Here is a 21,747-nt window from a genome sequence, read left to right as displayed (position 1 = left end):
CCCCTCTTGCTTGCTTCCCATAAACAATGAGGGGGTAGCTGTAATTGTCTAAATTTTTAAAGAGAGATTCTTGATCTCAGGTTTATTTTGAGGAAAAACTGCAGTTTTGCTATTCGGGGCCAGTTTTCCCTTATAATTTTTTCTAGAGCTCTTGGATCCAGAGAAAGAACAGGAAGGAAAGCACATATTCAAACTTCCTGTCTTCAGTCCTTGAATAATTTTTTTTTTTTTAAAGATTTTATTTATTTATTTGACAGAGAAAGACACAGCAAGAGAGGGAACACAAGCAGGGGGGAGTGGGAGAGGGAGAAGCAGGCTTCTCGCAGAGCAGGGAGCCCGATGCGGGACTCGATCCAGGGACTCCAGGATCATGACCTGAGCCGAAGGCAGTCGCTTAACCAACTGAGCCACCCAGGCGCCCCAGTCCTTGAATAATTTTTGCTGTTTCCTCTAACCCCACAGGCTTCAAGGATGTCTTTTTTGGGTTAACACTCTTTGGGGCTTTTCTGTTCCTTAACTGAAGAATGGCAACCACCTTCCCTCTTTCAACATGAACAATGATTTTCCCAGTGAAGAAGCTACCATCACTGTCGAATCGCTATCCTCAGACATGGAAGACGGTAAAATTTTTCTTCTTCATATCATTCTTCCCCAACACTCCTACTACCAAGAGGGCTCTCAAGACTTTTTTTGTTGTTGTTCACTTAATGTTTTCACATGTTGGGGTCAGCCAGTGTCCTCTAGAATTCAGGGGGAACTACAAAGTCTCTTTCAGAAGGCTTTGATGGAAGATGTGGAATGGGCACTCACTCGGGCCCAAGTTCCATCTTTGCTGTTTTTTTCCTTTAAATGATTTACTGGTTTGTCAATATTTTCACGTTTCATGCCTGCTCACTGATAACTACTTCATACCATAATCTACTTGCATCATAATCATAATCATTAATTTACTTGTCCTTAGAACAATTTTCTTCTGAAGCATTCTTTAAGGGTTTGACTTCAACAACCTTCCGTATCGCACCTTTGGAAGCTTTGACGGCAGCTTTTAGCATCCTTTACGTTTTTTATGAAAGCCAGTGAATCCTGCTGAAGACAAAGCAGAACTCGAATTTTTAGACTTTTAGACAGATAACACCTTGAAGAAGAAGGAACTGAGGTGATAAAGCAAACCAAAAGCTTATTTGGGGTCTTGAGGAATTTGAATCGGGGAGACGGAGATACAGGACGGAAATGAAATGTGTTCCAAGGGGGAAGGAGAAAGACAGAGTTTACACAGGCAAAACCACATGCTTGTACAAGTTGTTTTGGAAAAATCATGATGGACATAGGTAAAAATAATTAACGTTGATGTAGACAGGCCAGGTTACCATGCTAATTGCTAGGTCGGAGTATGGCAAAATAAGCCTCATTCGGAGAATTCCAACAGGATGCGCCGTTTGTGGTTGGCAGTCTAAAAAGTTCATGTTCCATCCAAGTATGGATAAGCATAAGAGTAACCTGCTCAGGGGCCTCCCGGCTCCCATTTGTGGCGTCTTGACATTCCTGACTTCATTTCAGATGCTTCTGTTCACAGTATCAATTTCACTCCCTTTATTGAAAACAGATGAATACATAAAATTACTTTTAGTGTCAAAGTGGTAATTGCTGTTAAAGTAGGGTAAGATTCCAAATATCTCCATTTCTAATGCTCCTTCCACAGTATCATAACTGCTGCCTAAGGATTTCTTTATATTAAGTCTATTCATGGAATTAATCATTTAAAGAAGAATGGGGAGAAGGAAAGGGGAGGTGGGGGAGAAGGAGGAAGAGCAGGAAGAGAAAAGGAAAGATTTCTTACTTTATTGCTTCCCCTCTACAGTTGACCCTTGAAAAACGTGACTTTGAAATCTAAAGGTCCACTTATACACAAATTGTTTTTATAAAAACAGTACAGTATGTAAGTGTATTTTCTCTTCCTAATGATTTTCTTAATAGTATTTACTTTTCTCTACCTCACTTTATTTAAGAATACAGTACGGAATACATATAACATACAAAATCTGTGTTAACCAACTGTTCATGCTATTGGTAGGGCTTCTAGTCAACAGTGGGCAACTAGTAGGTAAGTTTTGGGGGATTCAAGTTATACATGAATTTTCCACTATGAGGTGGGTGGTGTCCCAACCCCTGTGTTGTTTGAATATCACCAGTACTAGGATTTCTTAATTTTCCTCAAATATCTAATATGTCTGAAGGTTCTAGCTCAAAGTCTATTCTCTCTTTGCAAACTCTCCTGAAAATTCTCATTTACTTCATTACTTCAAGCTGTCAGTTGTCACCTCCCACCTCCATGAAGGGAAGTCTCAAGCATGTATCTGCAGCCCTCTTATGGCTTTAACCACTCTTCAAATTCCACTTTAGGTGAACAAGAACCACTGCAGATGTCAGTGAGCAAAGGAAAACAAGATTTAAAAAGTGTCAAAGAAAACATCCAAGTCCAGACATTAGTAAGGAAAACGTTACTGGGGGAGACTATTGCAATTAGAGAATGCATTGACCATCTGATTCCTAAGTGTCTTAAAGGTCAGACAGAAAGGACATTTTTAGGGAGGAGCAAACAAGACCACAAAGAACCATTTGTGAAGGAGAGGGATGAACAGGTGGCATGATCAGACAGTTGAGCAAGAAATATTTTTATGTGTGCGTTTTCTTTTTGGTCCTCATTCTTGGGAGGGGCCATAAAGGAAGAGCTGTTTTATGTTCTAGTGCCTTGCAGAGCCTCAGAAGCAAGTCAGAGATCAGAGGGGAGGATAAAAATCCAACTAAACTTTAGCGAAGTCACATGACTGGGCATTTTGTTCAGATCCATCAGTGAGAACAAGCAAGGCAGTTAATCATTCATGAAACAAAGAATGGGGATTTAGAATCTCTATGTGTCTAGACTTGTCAAGGGTAATTAAAGGGAACACTGCAAAACTTACCTACGTCATACAAAGAAGGGTGGTTCTTTGCATCACACTGTTTCCTGGAAAGCAAAAAGATAGGGGGGTTTCTTAATCATTGCTATTTTCTGGGAGTACAGAGATCAGATAAAGTGGAACACCGCCAAAACAAAACCAGACTTTCCTTTTGCCTCATGAATATTATTTTACCTCATGACAATGTTTCCCCATCCTACCTTCCCTGTTCTCATCAGTACTATTACTAAGAGCTCAGCGGCTCTGTGACCAGCACCCACTCAGAGCATTTTTAAAGTGATTGCCCTTGATCACAAAGCACTCCACCTTGACGCAGGTAAGCTACCATATGTGCTTAGGGTAAGTGATGGGCATTTCCTCCTTCTCCACCTCCTTCTTGACCACCATTATTGTATCTAGAATAACCCTCAACTTTGGAAGGCTATTACCACATCTCCAGAAGAAGATTAAATCCAAAATAGTTTTCTCTCATCAGAAATCTCTACCATGTACCATTCAGCATACTCATACTACTCCCTATTTGATTTTTTTCTGGCCTAATTTCCTTATTTCCTAAAATCCCTTTCACTGTGCTTTCAGGAATGCCCATTGACACCAACTCACTATGTGTCCCCAACTTCCTCTCAGTGTGTTTCCTGTCCATCACCTTGATGACATTGTTCTCCCATGGCTTCTCAAGTGGACACTGCTTTCTCCCCTACCTAGGGTCCCTTCAGCTTCAATCGTGCCGGCGGGGGGAATGAGAGAATTCTGTTGGTATATCTATCAGGTTGATATTACATTTATAAATAAATTTATGGATAATTGACGCCTTTTTGGTGTTAAATCTACATATCACAAAATACTGAAAGCATTTTAATTTTTTCAAGTCTCCTTTAGGTTTTTGGTTTCTTCAGAACCACTTTAATTTTTCTCATCTAACTTACTGCTAGTTAAGTGTATTTAAAGGTATTTTAGGGGCACCTGGGTGGCTCAGTAGGTTAAGCATCTGCCTTTGGCTCAGGTCATGATCCCGGGGTCCTGGGATCAAGCCCCGCATTAGGCTCCCTGCTCAGTGGGGAGTTTGCTTCTCCCTCTGCCCCTCTCCCTGCTCATGCTTTCTCTCTCTAAAAAAAATAAAATAAAATCTTTAAAAAAAAAATAAAGGTATTTTACGGGGTTCCTGGGTGGCACAGTTGGTTAAGCATCCAACTCTTGGTTTCAGTTCAGATCTGATCTCAGGATCATGAGCTTGAGCCTCAAGTCGGGCTCCGGGATCAGTATGGAGTCTGCTTGAGATTCTCTCTCCCTCGCTCTCTGCCCCTACCCCCCACATGCATGCTTTCTCTCTCTCTCAAATAAATCTTTAAAAATAAAAAATAAAGTTATTTTATTTTACTTTGCTGTTTTAAATGGGATATACCCTTCAATATGTTGTCTAGCAAAATATTTTTATGTGTGAAGATTATTGATTTATATGTTAATTTTATGTTCAGCTTAACCCACAATTCTTGTTCTCCTACTATATTTAACTTGGCTAGCTGTGTTAGCTAATACTTCAAATAAAATGTAAGCAGTAATGGTAATATGACCATTTTTATATGTTTATTATAGAAGGAATATCCCATTTTTCTCTCCTAAGTTATTGGATTTTTAATCCACTGTAAACATTTTTGTCATGTTAAGTAAATAGTAACCAGTTTTAATTTTATCTAATCACTTGAAAATCAAGAACAGATGTTAAATTCTGTGAGATGCTTTTTCCGCATCTATGGAGATTTATCATATGGGGTTTATCTTTGCGTATTATATGATGAATATTACTACCATACCTCTTAATATTGAATAATACCATGTTCTTGGAATAAATTCCACCCTGGTCATGATGTACTGTCTTTGTTATGGGAGAGTTACTTGGCCTTTTCTCCTAGTTGATATATTTCTTCTTGGGTTGTATCCATTCTGCAATTGAACTTATTTGTTGAGTTGGTTTTTTTCATCAACTATATTATTTTTCAGACTCAGTATTTTCAGTCAAGACTTTTAATGTCTTATTTTTCTTGATTCATGTTTCTATTATTATGCCCTGTATTTATTCTGCCTTTTCCTATAAATCTACTTTAACTGGTTAATGGTCTATTTTGTTATCTCTTTTCACTAATGGTTGCTCTGTGAAAACAGCTTTTAATGTTTTCTGATTTCATATTTTCCTGGGGAAACTGGCTCATTAGCCTAGTAATATGAATCCATATAGAGAGATCAAGATCCAAGTCCCAGCCTCCAACTTTGGAGGATAGCAATGGCATCATTTCTCAGGGCAAAGAGCACTGATACTTCTTTTTCCGTGGGGTAAATCACTATCCCTTGTGTTGCGTTGTTATTTACTCCCATCTTCAACTTGGGCATCTGAGAATAATTCTGATGTTACCTTACTAGTCCTGGTTAGCCCAGTGCTAGATGTTTTTTGTTTGTTTTTTGTTTTCTGCTTTAAGAAGCGAATATTGTGGCACCGATCCACAAAAGTCAATGATCGGAAGACCATATCATACTTAAAAACCTCTTCCCATCCATACTCACATAGGCAATATTTTTCCCTATCTCACTCCTGGATGTTATTTTAATAGACACCTGTTACCCAACAACTTATATTTCTCACCCTTGGTGATTCTTATTTTTTATAATAGTTTAACAAATCCATCAGCCTCTTTAAGCCTTTGGTATCATGTCCACAACAGGGATTGTGCAAGGAAAAATGAAGGTCCATGCTAGTTTACCATATTTGGAGGAAAACAGAAGTCTCATTGAATTTTTACCAAGAATTTGTTTCTTTAGTCATTAGACTGATTCAAAGTAGTTAAGGGCTGAAAAGTGACTGAGGCAACTTGATAATACTTGTAGCAATTGAGTTCAGGCACAGTAGTATATTTGAAGTAAAAGACTGACTTATTTTAGTTTAATATTTCACCAGGCTTGATAAGATACCAAGGCCAAGACTGTCCAATCCCAGAATGCCTAGCCATAGTTAGAGCTATAACTGAACTCAGCTGATCCCCAAAGATGTGTCCCAATGACTCTCTTTCCCAAGAAACTAAGCAAAGTGTATATGAAATTAGTTCATATTGCTACTGGTACAGTTGCTGAAATTCTCTGATGGAAGTACTTTTCTTCTCCAAACAGAAGCATCCACTTCCTTGGTGACTTAGAGGTTTTCAGAACACCATCTCCCACTTTCTGTTTTGTAGTTGTTCTGCCTCCCTGAAATGTTGAGAATCTGTAACCCTACAGACTCTTCAATTTGACTGATTGATTCCTTCCCCACCCTATCAATGAGAGAGCATTAAAACTCATTTCATTCGTAATTTATAAATCTATATGTCAGTATACAGGTCCACTCATTTAAGGGGAGAAATACCCATGTCTAGTTTCACCACTACAATCAGCTAATTTGTAGTCAGACTAGCAATCTAGAAATCTGTGTTTCCCTATGAGCTGGAGTTTGATAGCTGGGTATTACCAACAAATCTCAGCTATAGCCAAGTGCTGGGAAAATGTGGATTCTGCTCTCTCCACTGAAATTTAAATGTCCTGTACTAGGTTCTTCCTACAACACTGGTGGTGGGATATGAGATTGTATGTCCTTCTGCTAAGTCAGAGTAGACCTCTTAGGATAAAGCTCCTGTCCAAGAAAACCATCTAATTATTCATGTCCCTCTCTCACCTTCTTCCAGCAGCAACAATCTCTAGGTCAAACAGAAACCCAAAGAACAATAACTCAACAATAATAATACACAGGTGACTTTTCATACTTCACTTGGACTTTAATGTGCCTGTCTGTTCTGGCTGCATGTTTGGGTGGTCTCATTCCTTTTCCCTGTAGTGGTTGTTATTCTTGGTTTATCACTGTAATCCCTGGGGAGCTTTTAAAAATACTAGTGCCTTGTCCCACCCACTATCTCTGCCCTCACCTCTATTTAACCGGTCTGGAACATGACTTGGGGCATTGTGATTTTAAAAAGCCCCCCAGATGGTTCTAATATGTGGTCAGAGTGGCTAGTGCCTCATTTAGGATTTTTCTTCCAGCTTGTATTTAATCCCTCTTATGAGGCCAGATGTGGGTTTTCTTCCACAGATCGGGACTGGCTACATAAATTGTGCCACACAGTGCAAAATGAAAATACAGACCCCCTTATCCAAGAATTGTTAAGAATTTCAAGTCTATGACAGAAGAATATTAAATCCAGCCTGGGATCTGTCTGAACTATGCACAGGCATCTTGTTCATTAAGCTAGCCCTGCCTGAGACCAAATGGTAATAGTTAATTGCTTTTCCTCTTGTGTGTTTTTTTTTTTTTCTTCCATTATTTTTCTGTCTCCCTACTCAGTCTCCTTAGCCCATTCACTTATTCTTCAGATGGCATTATCCTTTTCCCACACCCTACCCCAGCTTTGGTAGGTACAGGTAGTATTATTAAGAGCAATCCGAGTCATGGGAGAATCTCCTATCTCCTTCCTTGGCCACTCCTTTTTGAAGTAGGCACTGTCCTCCTTTCCTATTTGGCTGTTGCTAAGACTATTTTTGAAAAGTATATTTTAAGATTTATTTTGATAGGTTTTAGGGAATGAAGATAATTAGATATAGCTTTTCCACACTTTCACCCAGCACACATTTTATAATTTTGATTTTCTCTATTGTAATGTAACTTGTTATGTTTAAACAATGAAATAATTAATTTTCAAGTGAAAATTAATCAAGACAAAAGAGAGTGAGAAAAATGACAGAAGAATATTAATTTTTTTCTTCTAATCCATGAGAATGGAATGTTTTTCAATTTTTTTGTGTCTTCCTCAATTTCTTTCATAAGTGTTCTGTAGTGTTCAGAGTACAGACCCTTTGCCTCTTTGGTTAGATTTATTCCTAGGTATCTTATGGTTTTGTGTGCAATTGCAAATGGGATCAACTCCTTAATTTCTCTTTCTGCTGTCTCAGTGTTAGTGTATAGAAATGCAACTGATTTCTATGCATTGATTTTATATCCTGACACACTGCTGAATTCCTGTATGAGTTCTAGCAGTGTTGGGGTGGAGTCTTTTGGGTTTTCCACATAAACTATCATGTCATCTGCGAAGAGTGAGAATTTGACTTCTTTGCCAATTTGGATGCTTTTTATTTCTTTTTGTTGTCTGACTGCTAAGCCTAGGACTTCTAGTACTGTGGTGAGAGTGTAGCAGTAGGTATTCTTAAAACAAATCTCCTTTCATCGGCTAAAGAAAAATGAAGAATAATGTAACTCCTAGATACTTAATAAATATATGTAATTTTGTGTGACGTTCTGGACTTATTTTCCTCCTGCCACACCTGCCCATTTCAATTTCAGCTTCTTCTCCCTCTCAGCACTTCTAAAAACTTTAAGAAGGGACAACACAAGATGCATGTCTGGAAAGAGATTTAAGGATCATAGAAACAGAGTCCATAATAATCATCACATCCTTCAAGATGAAAGCCTTTTTTGACTCTTGGGCCAGGACTGCAATGGAATTTCAGGACCCAGCACTCCCTTTCCCTCAGAAAGATGGAGCTGTCAGCATCTCTGACAGGACTCTGCATCTAATACCCAGCTGACCTTGTGGTGTGAAGAGGATTTACAACACACAGGGAGTGGGGAAGGAGCCAACATCACCGTGATAGAGTGCTATGTCAAATAAACTGGGAGAACTGCTGCTCAGTCAGGATCTCAGGGAGACTTTAATCCTCACTAGAGCAGAGCTGAAGTTTATATGACAAGCAGATGTGAAATCTCTTCTGGGAATTCAGCTGACAGGGGCACTGAAAAAGGAAAATAAAGGCCCACTAGTATGAGAGATGTGGTAGTAAGCCTAACAGGTTAATGGGATTCTACTTGGTCTGTGGCAACTGATATGCTATAATTTGCTGAAATATTTCCTTCCTCTCTTTTTAGCCATGTTCTTCCAATTCTTGAAAGTCTGGCTCAAGTCCAGATGCCTACGTAAAGTTTTCCTTGATGGCATCAACGCTATTCTTTTCTGAATTTCCCCTTATTGTCAATCCACAATTTAAAAAATATATATTTTACTCTATTCTATTGATAAGTCAATTATTTTGTAGATTAGAAAGCCAATAATACAAAATGCTTATGGATGGTTTAATATATGCATGTTTTGTCGCATGAACTAGAATGACTGATCCTGTGGGGAGCACCACTAACAAGCCCTGTCTAGTCATTTAGATCCTAATGATGCTGAATGCAATGCTAGAAACCAATCGTGTAACTCTCAGTAAAAACTGGGTATTATTGCATATGTTGAAAGGCAGATATAATTTGTCAGTTCTGAATGAACGTTGGTTCAGGCAAATGTAATTCTTCTGAACCAGGAAAAAACCTAGTAGACATAATTTTTTTTTTTTACAAGATTTGAAGGTTTGTTTAACTATGCAAAATGGGTGAAAAGCAAAGGGAAAGAAGGAAACAGAAATCAGGAACACAGAGCAGCCTGATACTGTGTGAAGTAAATGCAAATATTTTCCTCAGCCTCTGTATCAGTACTGTGTTCAAATCTCCCAAGTTAGTTTTTCTTCTAAGGTAGTTGACACGTTTTAAATGTTGATTCCATAGTAGTTTCCTTGTAAAATGAAGGCCTATCTTGTGGTGGGAATTTAATATGGATCAAACAAACTGAACAACAAAAATACCTTTACCAAATACCACAAATCCATTTTGTGGTAAAACCTTGCTCCCTGGGGGAGAAATCAAAACAAGAGAATAATCTAATTATTTCTAATTTTGGCACAATAATAAATTTAGTGGCCTGAGTTCAAATTTTTAAAAGAAAGAATATACCAACTTGGGACAAAGAAACCATGAGTAAATTTCTTTTTTTTTTTTCCTAGCATAATTAGTGTATTTTTTTAATTAGGTCTACCTCTTTCATGGATTTAAATATAACATGAACACTGGGGCCTGGGTAGCTCAGTAGGTTGAGTGTCAGACTCTTGGTTTTGGCTCAGGTCATGATCTCAGGGTAGTGAGATTGAGCACCGCATGGGACTCCACACTCAGCGTGGAGTCAGCTTGAGATCCTCTCTCTCCCTCTACCCTCCAATCACACACGCTCTCTCTCAAATAAATAAATATTTTAAAAATTACATAACATGAATATTGCCAGTTAACTTTTCTTACTTTTGTAATTTTATGCACTTTATAACAGTCTTTTCCCTTTAATTCATTCCAAGGGCTCTGGTTTCCAATTACCCCCGGAAGCAAGCATATATGAATGATTACTTTTCCAACGAAACATACCTTGTGTCATCTCTCATCTCTTTTGCACCTCCATCCTTAACTTAATTCTCAAGCGCAGTCCAACAAGCCAATTCTCCTCCACATGCAAGAAAAGGCCTTACTATTCCTTCCTCTTCTTTACCTGAAAACTATTATTTTCTAATTCAAGTTAACATTTTGGGAAAATCCGACTCAATTTCTTCACATTTCATCAATTTTACTGAATTTTCATAATGATATTTAGTTTTAGCTGCCCTGAATTCCACAGGGCAGATGTGGAGTATTAAGAGCAAAGGATGCCAGAGCTATTCAAAGAATGGTAGAGTAACAAATGAAGGACCACAGCCATCAGCAATTTTTAAAAAATTCAGAATCTGTGGCTGTATAATTGAATTGAGATGGGCCACAGGATTCTGGCATAGAGACCAATGGAAATCACAGAGCCTCTCAGCTACTGACCTTTAAGAGTACACATCCTTAGAACACATGACTTTCTTTGACTAAACTCAGGATACATTTATATTCTCAGAGTTTATGTGCCCAGTCATTTAGGATGCAAAGTGTACCAAATCCTAACTTCCTATAAGACACTTTGATTCACTCCTGTGGTTACTCCGATTGCTTTGTCTTGTTTGAATGATTTTCTATTCACCTGATTCATCTCTTCTATTACATTAATAGATCCTTGGAAACCAGGAGTATATTCCCAAAATACAATATACACTTACATAGTTTAGAAATTGTAAATAAAAATTTGTTATCTAGTCTGTGCCTAGAAAATAAAAATAATAACAATGAAAAAATATAAGATTCAATCTATCAGTTGATCATTTTAGATGTATAACACTAAACAGTAATTGTCAATGATATCCTCCACTCAAGGAAATGAACTACTTCAAGTAAATTGACTGGTTACTTCAGTAATTTGGTAGCAAACTGAATTAAAAATAGCTTAAAATGATATTAGAAAAAATTATTTATAAATTTGATTCATAAATATAATGTTAAAAAATTAAAGAAATAATATAATCTGGTACCATGGGATTAATAAGGAAATGGAGTGCTTTGACAATTTTAACAAATTGAAGAAAGTCATCTTTAAAACATATCTTCTCGGGGCGCCTGGGTGGCTCAGTTGGTTAAGCAACTGCCTTCGGCTCAGGTCATGATCCTGGAGTCCCGGGATCGAGTCCAGCATCGGGCTCCCTGCTCGGCAGGGAGTCTGCTTCTCCCTCTGACCCTCCTCCCTCTCATGCTGTCTCTCATTCTCTCTGTCTCAAATAAATAAATAAAAATCTTTAAAACATATCTTCTCAAGAGATAGCTAAACTATTGAAAATGCACAGAAAATAAGGAAAATATAAATGTAAAATAATCAGTGTTCATGTAATTCACAAATTTCAAGGTATGTAGATCAAAGTATTTTACATGTGTATAAAACCAGAATAAAGAACAAAATAATGACTCCTCATTGAATATTTCCAATGAAAAAATAAAATTATCATCATCTGGCTTATTTTCATGACTACTTTCTTAGGCTAAAATATGAAATGCTCATAAGTAAGACAATGCCTTGATAGTAGTCAAGTTAATTCTGAATATTAGATAAACTCATGAAAAGGGTATTAAATGTATTCCAAATACCTTTATTTTAATAATTAATATTAATTAATTAATAATATTTAATTAATATTAATATTAATTAATAAAGCAAAATGTTGTAAAATTTAACATTGACATTCTAGAATTATCTTCTTCAACTGAAAAATCTTTCTTTAAATGTCAATTTTAAAATATGTCATTATTATGCAGATTTAAGGGCATTTACTAAAATTATTTTTTATCAGCACTTTACTCATTTTGGGTACAAAACTGAATAATTTGGATTCTGACCTTTTAAACTTGTGGTATAAAATCAAAATTCTAAGCTAAGAATATATATACTCAATAGGCATGTTATGCACACAACTGTTGAAATAAAAAAGTGATTTTATTTAAGAAAAAAATGGCTTCATTCACAAATCAATCAACGTGATAGAACACATTAATAAGAGGAGAGAGAAGAACCATATGGTCCTCTCAATCGATGCAGAAAAAGCATTTGACAAAATACCTCATCCCTTCCTGATTAAAACTCTTCAGAGTAGGGGCGCCTGGGTGGCTCAGTCATTAAGCATCTGCCTTCGGCTCAGGTCATGGTCCCAGGGTCCTGGGATCGAGCCCCGCATCCGGCTCCCTGCTCCGTGGAAAGCCTGCTTCTCCCTCTCCGACTCCCCCTGCTTGTGTTCCCTCTCTGGCTGTGTCTCTCTCTGTCAAATAAATAAATAAAATCTTAAAAAAAAAAAAAAAACTCTTCAGAGTATAGGGATAGAGGGAACATTCCTCAAGTTCATAAAATCCATCTACGAAAAACCCACAGTGAATATAATCCTCAATGGGGAAAAGCTGAGAGCCTTTCCCTTAATATCAGGAATACCTCAAGGATGCCCACTCTCGCCACTATTGTTCAACAGAGTACTACAAGTCCTAGCAACAGCAGTCAGACAACAAAAAGAAATAAAAGGTATTCAGATTGGCAAAGAAGTCAAACTCTCTCTTTTTGCAGACGACATGATACTTTATGTAGAAAATCCAAAAGACTCCACCCCCAAATTACCAGAACTCATACAGCAATTCAGTAATGTGGCAGGATACAAAATCAATGCACAGAAACCAGTTGCTTTCTTACACACTAACAATTCAACTGTAGAAAGAGAAATTAGAGAAAAGATTCCATTTACTATAGCACCAAAAACAGAAGATACCTCGGAATAAACCTAATCAAAGACGTAAAGGATCTATCCTCTAGGAACTACAGAACACTCATGAAAGAAATTGAAGAAGACACAAAAAAGATGGAAAAATATTCCATGCTCATGGATCAGATGAATAAACATTGTTAAAATGTCTATGCTACCCAGAGCAATCTGTATCTTCAATACCATCCCAATCAAAATTCCAATCACATTTTTCAAAGTGCTGGAACAAACAATCCTAAAATTTGTATGGAATCAGAAAAGACCCCAAATCACCAAGGAAATGTTGAAAAAGAAAAACAAAGCTGGGGGCATCATGTTGCCCGATTTCAATCTATATTACAAAGCAGTCATCACCAAGACAGCATGGTACTGGCACAAAAATAGACATACAGACCAGTGGAACAGAATAGAGAGCCCAGATATGGACCCTCAACTCTATGGTCAAATAATATTTGACAAAGCAGGAAAAAATATGCAATAGAAAAAAGACAGTCTCTTCAATAAATGGTGCTGGGAAAATTGGACAGCCACATGCAGAAGAATGAAACTCGACCATTCTCTAACACCACACACCAAGATAAACTCAAAATGGATGAAAGACCTCAATGTGAGACAGGAATCCATCAAAATCCTAGAGGACAACATAGGCAGTAACCTCTTTGACATCGGCCACAGCAACTTCTTTCAAGATACATCTCCAAAGGCTAGTGAAACAAAAGCAAAAATGAACTTTTGGGACTTCATCAAGATAAAAAGCTTCTGCACAGCAAAGGAAACAGTCAACAAAACAAAGAGGCAACCCACAGAATGGGGGAAGATATTTGCAAATGACACTACAGACAAAGCGCTGATTTCCAAGATCTATAAAGAACTTCTCAAAACTCAACACCCAAAAAACAAATAATCAAGTCAAAAAATGGGCAGAAGACATGAACGGCCACTTCTCCAAAGAAGACATACAAATGGCTAACAGACACATGAAAAAATGTTCATCATCATTAGCCATCAGGGAAATCCAAATCAAAACCACACTGAGATACCACCTTACACCAGTTAGAATGGCAAAAATGGACAGGGAAAGAAACCACAAATGTTGAGAGGTTGTGGAGAAAGGGGAACCCTCTTACACTGTTGGTGGGAATGCAAGTTGGTACAGCCACTTTGGAAAACAGTGTGGAGGTGCCTCAAAAATTAAAAACAGAGCTACCCTATGACCCAGCAATTGCACTCCTGGGTATTTACCCCAAAGACACAGATGTAGTGAAAAGAAGGGCCATATGCACCCCAATGTTCATAGCAGCAGTGTCCGCAATAGCCAAACTGTGGAAAGAGCCAAGATGCCCTTCAACAGATGAATGGATAAAGAAGATGTGGTCCATATGTACAATGGAATATTCCTCAGCCATCAGAAAGGATGAATACCCAACTTTTACATCAACATGGAGGGGACTGGAGGAGATTATGCTAAGTGAAATAAGTCAAGCAGAGAAAGTCACTTATCATATGGTTTCACTTATTTGTGGAACATAAGGAATAGCATGGGTAACATTAGGAGAATGAAGGGGGGGTAAATCGGAGTGGGGAGATGAACCATGAGAGACTATGGACTCTGAGAAACAAACTGAGGGTTTTAGAGGGGAGGGGGTGGGGGGATGGGTAGCCCGGTGATGGGTATTAAGGAGGGCATGTACTGCATGGAGCACTGGCTGTTATACGAAATCAAATTGTGGATCACCACATCAAAAACTAATGATGTACTGTATGGTGACTAACATAATAAAATAAAATTAAAAAATAAATAAAAAATAAATAAGAAAAAAATGGCTTCAATACTTCAATGACTTCGTATCAAAACGATTATCAGAAAATATTTGTTGCACATGTTTTCATTTAAAATGTTCTTCCAGGTGTGCCTGGGTGGCTCATTCGGTTAAGCATCTGCCTTCGGCTCAGGTCACAATCCCAGGGTCCTGGGATTGAGCCCAGAGTCAGGCTCCCTGCTCAGTGAGGAACCCACTTCTCCCCCTCCTACCCCCACTGTTTGTGCTCTGTAAAAACAAATGTTCTTCTGGCATTTACTTGATTCTCCCCCACTGAGCTGTCCTTAAGGCTACCTATATAATGTGTTTACTTATACTGGTTTACCAGAAGGGAGAAAAAAAAAAAAGGCAAGAGTTTACAACATGTTTCATGACCCAAATCTCCAAAACTCTTTGAAACGCTACTCCAGGGAGACATGACCATTTTTGTTTTTGTGGTAAAATGGAAGCATGTGCTGCTTTCCTTCAGAGCAAGTGAATCCATGGTCTTCATTTTCTTTTCCTAAGGTATTACAATTGACTCTCAAAAACTCTCCACCAGTTATCTGTAACACACAAAATAATTCCACAGCTGTCCTAGGATCAATTCATAGTTTCATTCTCTGTTGGGATTAAGTCTCTGTTATTTAGAATGTTAATTTAAAAGTATGCACATCAAAGAACCTATTGAGGGTCTAACAAAAAGTCACATAAATAAATAAGGTGAAAAGCTGAAAGCAACCCAAGCGTCCACTGATGGATGAATGGACAAACAAAATGTGGTATATACAATGATGGAATATTAAATCTCAAAATGGAAGGAAATTCTGACATATGCTCCAAGATGGATAACCCCTGAGTGAAATAAGCCAGTTGCAAGAAGACAAATACTGTATTTATATGACATACCTAGAGCAGTTGAAATCAGAGACAGAGAGAAGGTGGTAGTTGCCAGGGTCTGGAGGGAGGAAGGATGAGGAGTTATTGTTTAATGGGTAGAATTTCAGTTTTGCAAGATGTAAAGACTTTTATGGATGGATAGTGGTGATGGTAGAATAACAATGTTAATGTACTTAATGCCACTGAACTGTACACTTAACAATGGTTAAGATGGTATATTTTATGTGATACGTATTTTACTAATTTTTTTTTTCATTTGTGGAGCACTGAAAACAAATAAAAATGGTGAAACCATGAATGGTGTAGTTGGATTTAAGACTGATCTCTGCAGTCAAATAGGGTTGAGTTTGAATCCGTTTTACTACTTACTGACTATATCCTTGGCCTCTCTGGACTTCATTGGGAAGGGAATCTATATATGTTCATTACTGGGTTGTTCTGACATACACATGAGAAAACACTCAACAATTTCTCTTGCAGGGTAAATCTGTACAAAGGAAAACTGACTGTAATGTGGCCTACTAGGGGATGAGGGAACAAGATTCACCTTATAGAGACCGTTCTTGCTTTGATTCAACCCATATCAATCATTTCCAGACAAAATGAATAACTGGCTACAACACAGATGCTGTACTTAAGTGGTTTGCACTTTACCCCAACAATGGACTATCTACCTATCTCTATCTATATATATGTCTATATCTTTGAATTAAGTAAGAAAGCTGTGCTTAAGTCCTAAGGACGAAAAGAGAGAGTCTCACTATTCTTGAGCTAAAGCTAGATGAAATCAATGCCAGATTTGCTCAGGGATATGTAGATTTTATACCTATACACATGTAACTATAAAAATACGTTTGTTATGGAAATCTGTGCAAAAGGGAGAAATAGAGCCTTTATTATTGTGAGTCATGAACTCTAGGACTCTTAAGAATTCTTTTCATATGAAAAAATAAATAAATGACATCTTAGAAATACAATAAGTAAATATATGAGATTATCAGATGGACAAAATCTAACAAGGGGCTCACCCAACAGAGAGCTCAATAAATGTTTCTTTCCTTCCACCCTTTCTCTTCAGTGAACACAGTATATTAAACAGAAAGAAGAATAAAACTCAGAGAAGGAAATAAGAATAGGAAATTCAGGAGGCATCTGAATAAAAACACCGAATACAGAACATCACAGGAAGCCTGGCTAAAGCTCTGTGATTAAATGTGTAAGATCAGGAGATTCCTCCCGTGGTGAGATCCTTCTGAGGAAACCATTGGTTATTTGCTAATCTATGTTACATAACCAGGAGAATGTTATCTGAACTATACATTATATTTATATCTACGTAATCCTCACAATTTGAATACCTTAATTGCAAAACATTCTGACTAAAATATTATCAATACTATATTATTGCCACATGTTTCTTCTCTGGAGCTAAAACTGCCTTGCAGACATGAACTGCCAGTCATTCTCTCCAGAGAATGAGATCAACAGCCAAAGGAAGGGCCGAGAACACAGTGGGTGAGAGAGACTCCCAAAATCCAAAGAGGTGCTTCATTTGTGAATCTTGGCAAGTCCAGCTCTCCTTGACTTGTGGGTCTGAGGTGCCTCACACTAGCTCTGGCCATGAAAGAGGTGTGGAGATCAGTTTGTCCATATGAGGTGACACCAAAAAGAGGAACCAAGAGATGAAGATACAACACCATCTACTTCAACTGAGTGTTTTAACATTAACAGCTGCCTGCCAAACACCTACACTCCCATTCAACTGTAAATTAAGATGGTTTCCAGGAAATCCAATTGCCCTGAGATTTTGGTCCTAGACATTTTAACCAATCTATAACCTACTGAATTAAAGAAATTAAAACTAAGTAAGGAAGATGTAAATGGAAATACAAACTTTATAATTTCATGGAACTAGCTATGCAAGAAACATTGCAAACACTCACTGGAAGTACCTGAATGCTGACCCTGGGATTTTTGTTTTCATACAATCGCATGGTTTCAACTGTGTGAGTGTGCGTGACTATGTCTAATGGTGGATGACATTTCATCTTCTGAGAGCAGAGTCCAGGGATAAAAGAGACCAGAACACTAATGGCAAGTCTGGCAATATACTGTGTGTAACCTTTAGTAAAATCTCTTATATTCCCTGGGAATCAGCTTCTTCTTCTCTAATTAAAGGGTTGAACAAATAGTCTCTGAGGTTTATTCTGACAGTAAAGTTCTTTGAAATCTTGGTTGTTCCATGTGATTTCAGTCACATGACTGATAAAACCATTTTTCCTCAAATTCTATTGGGGGAAACACTGTTTTTCCCGTCCTTACTCAAGATATAACGGTGGGGGTTAGCTATAGGCCTTTCAAAGGCATGGCCATGATAATACTGCATAGCTCCAGTAATTTAAATTCAAATATATATCATTTCTACAACAACCTTTAGAAAAGCAAGCCATCGGCGTTCTAGTATCTCATTCTGTTTTATGAATCCTGTCTCCATATGATAAAACTTGCAAATAGAGAGTTTGCATTGATTATTAAATAATTTTCCTGCTCATCATTTATAATATCTGACTGGCCATTAATTGGAATAAACAGCAAAGATACTGTTAAGTGCACAGAACAAAGTGCTATCTCTTTCACAAGAACTTTTCCAAACATGCAGCCTGATTTAAAAAATAGTGTAATTTCGGCACCATTTTAACCTCTGTCCCTACAGCTATCGTAAATTCTCCTTAAATTGGGAAGATGGCTTACTACAAGTGAAAACCAAATATCTAGTTAGGCAACTTTCCACATTAGGCCACCTCAATTCTGTGGTTTTCACTGAGTCACTGATCCATTAAGAAGCATTTATTAGGGACAATAAAACAAACTGTCCTCACGTAGAAATGTCCTTAAGCTTCATGGCCTTCAGTAAAGTATCAAATTTTCAGGACATTTTAAGAGTTTTTAAGAGGAAAAAATATGGCAAAACAGAGATAGCGTATCTACCTAGTAATAACATCTGACATTAAATAATCTTGCTGGATACAGAATGCTAAGAGATAAGATTAGGTACAGACACATAAACCGTTCCAAAGTCTTGTCATGAAGGTTCATTCGTGTCTAGATAATGGCTTGGACACTCAGCTCAATAAATGACATGACTCCTTTATGGCCCACTGTTGCAGACAACTAGTTTATAGTTTTCAATAAAGCATGTAGAAGCTTCTAACACAAGGGTAGGCAAACTCTGATCTGTAGACCAAACCCAGGCCAGTACCTATTCTTGTAAATAAAGTTTTATTGGAACATGTTCATTGGTTTGCTGTTGCCTGTAGCTGCTTTCCTACGACTAGGCAGGACTGAGTAGTTGAAACAGAGACCGTATAGCCTGAAAAGTTGAAAATATGTACTATCTGGCCCTTTACAAAAAAAAAGTTTGCCAACCTGATACAAACATTAATTCATGCTACTGTAGTTGTAGTCCATGTAAATTGCAAGAGTTATTTGAACTTTTATTGTTTTGTAAAAGTCCCTCCTAAGCCAACAGAAATACTATATTTCTCTTCTCTCGTTCACTTATTTTGCTTTAAAAATTTAAATCCTGTGTATTTTAACTACACATGCGATGACTATGAACTTAATAAAAACAGAAAGGATCATTTAAATAACATAAATATTTTTTCATTTGTTGCCAGGTACCCAACTAAGTAAACAGTGAGAGATTTAATAACCTAAACCTATAGGAACTTGAATTTACATTTTTTTTGGCCATGCCAAGGTACATTTTCTCTTCAGAATGTCAAGAGATAGACTGAATAAATCCCCTCTTTAGGAGACTACAGATGGTTAGATAGGTTTCAAAAACTTACAAACATAATGTGATGAAATTGTAGCATTAGAATCAACATATTCTGTCTCTTAATCCATTTATCCATTTAACATTCTCTGTTGGTGACATTAAATTGTGTGCTTTGAGTTACCTGTACATTCTCAGAAATATTTCTCTTCATCAAACTTCCCTCTTGGCAAAAGTCTTCCCTTCCCAAGTGTCACTGAGTGACCTGTGGGGAAATGAACAATGCTCTTTTTAACTAGACCAATGTTGTTCTCTGTTAGTACCCACCAAGAAAAGCATTTCTTCAATAATACTTTCTAGACTTACTCTACCCAACCAGAAAGACTGAAAATAAATTCTAAATCTAGAGGGAAAGTACCATTTCTTTTTCCTTTAGCTGAGTAGGAATAGGCTGACACAGTGAGGCATGCATCTTGGCTGCAAAATTTAAGGGTATGCCAGAAAGTTTGGCAAACAATATACATAATGTTTAAGGTGATATTTTTTTTTACATTTTTTTATTATGTTATGTTAATCACCATATATTACATCATTAGTTTTTGATGTAGTGTTCCATGATTCATTGTTTGCGTATAACACCCAGTGCTCCATGAATGCAAAAACCCATGGGAAACAAAATGTAACTATTTTTAACCAAGGCAAGATCACTCATAGTGCCTTAGAGAGCCATACTAGACCCAGAGCCAAAAGAAAAATCAGTAATCTCAATCCCACTTTCTCTCAGTTTTTTGATTTTGTGTGTCCTTTTAAATTTTGCACCCAGAGGCACGTGTCTCGCTCACTTAATTCCAGTCCCACCCCTGTTCTTTATCCAGCTAACTAAAAGTTCATCAAACTGTCAATAAACTGAAAAGCCCCTTTGGGGGCAGCTGACTTGCAAGAGCGTGAGAATGTCTGACAATTTGCCAACCGCACCCAGAGTAGATATTAATACCAACCCAAGAGAAGACATTCCCTCTTTTTCTGGTTTTATTTTTTCCTACTTTCTTCCTCTCTCTTTATATTCCCTTGACACTGTTTTCCCTCAAAACACAGATATACAACCTGGTCTTTCTCCTTATATTCAAAGATAAATTGAGGGCTGACCTCTGCTTTTAGGGGCCTGAGCGCTTAGTCCTAGCCTATTATATTATATATATATAATGGATAATTGGGATAATTGGCCTAAGGACAGTGAAATTCTGAGGGACACAATAAACAAAGATCCTGGGCGCCTGGGTGGCTCAGTCGTTAAGCGTCTGCCTTCGGCTCAGGTCATGATCCCAGGGTCCTGGGATCGAGTCCCACATCGGGCTCCCTGCTCGGCGGGAAGCCTGCTTCTCCCTCTCCCACTCCCCCTGCTTGTGTTCCTGCTCTCGCTATCTCTCTCTCTGTCAAATAAATAAATAAAATCTTAAAAAAAAAAAAACAATAAACAAAGATCCTATATCTATGCCCCTGTAGCTAACAAGCAGCAAAATAATCTGAAAATATTAATAAAAATGTTACCACTTAATGTATTACGCAGCACTTCCCAGGTCCTCCAGGACATGGTTTGGCTAATGCATGAATATTCTTTGCTAGCTTTACCATGAATAAATGAAAAGACAAAGGAGTCGTAGCAATTTCTTTTTTAGAAAGTACACGAGGCAATGATGACCCACAGGTTGGCCAGGACGGCCTCAAACTTCCCCTCAATTTGACTAAACTTCAGACGGATTTCTTCCCGACTCTAATCCCTGACCTCCCTTTTCTTCCCAACTATAGTCCCTGACCTCCCTTTTCTTAGATCATTTACTTTGGAAAACTGGCAATTGTAAATTCTTTCTCTACCTCTTTGGGATATAAATCTTCTCCCAGTCTCTCACCAGATTTACAACCCAGAAATGTCTTTCTCAAGGACTTGCTGCCGTCTCCTTGAAATGTAATGATCAAGGAAGACAGTGCCTGCTATGGGCAAAATTTATACGTTGAAGCCCCAAAACCCCCATTAGACAGTCGTGGAAACAGGGCCTTTAAGTAGGTGATTAAAGTTAAATGAGATCACAGGGGTGAAGCCCTGATCCAACAAAACTGGTGTCCTTACAAAAGAGAAAGACATACCAGCCCATCTCTTTCTCTCTCCCTCTCTTTCTCTTGGTTTGCTTTGTGAGCCACAGCAAGACCATCATCTATAAGCCAGGATGAGAGCCTTCACTAGAAT

The 21,747-nt window shown here is 37.8% G+C and overlaps 1 long non-coding RNA gene across 1 annotated transcript; it reads right to left on the bottom strand.

Moving 5' to 3' along the window:
* Window positions 1–361: 361 nt before the first annotated feature.
* LOC118016563 lies at window positions 362–19,783 on the bottom strand. The gene is made up of 3 exons (XR_004680860.1): window positions 19,690–19,783; window positions 2,961–3,004; window positions 362–1,588 (listed from the first exon to the last, which is right to left on the bottom strand). It is a non-coding gene; the product is annotated as an uncharacterized LOC118016563 (long non-coding RNA).
* Window positions 19,784–21,747: the final 1,964 nt, after the last annotated feature.

This window comes from Mirounga leonina, unplaced genomic scaffold (assembly GCF_011800145.1).
Source record: "Mirounga leonina isolate KUSES-001 unplaced genomic scaffold, KU_Mleo_1.0 Mir_168, whole genome shotgun sequence".
Taxonomy (NCBI): Eukaryota; Metazoa; Chordata; class Mammalia; order Carnivora; family Phocidae; genus Mirounga; species Mirounga leonina.
Note: the sequence above shows the minus strand (reverse complement) of the source record. Positions and strands in the feature narration are given on the sequence as shown.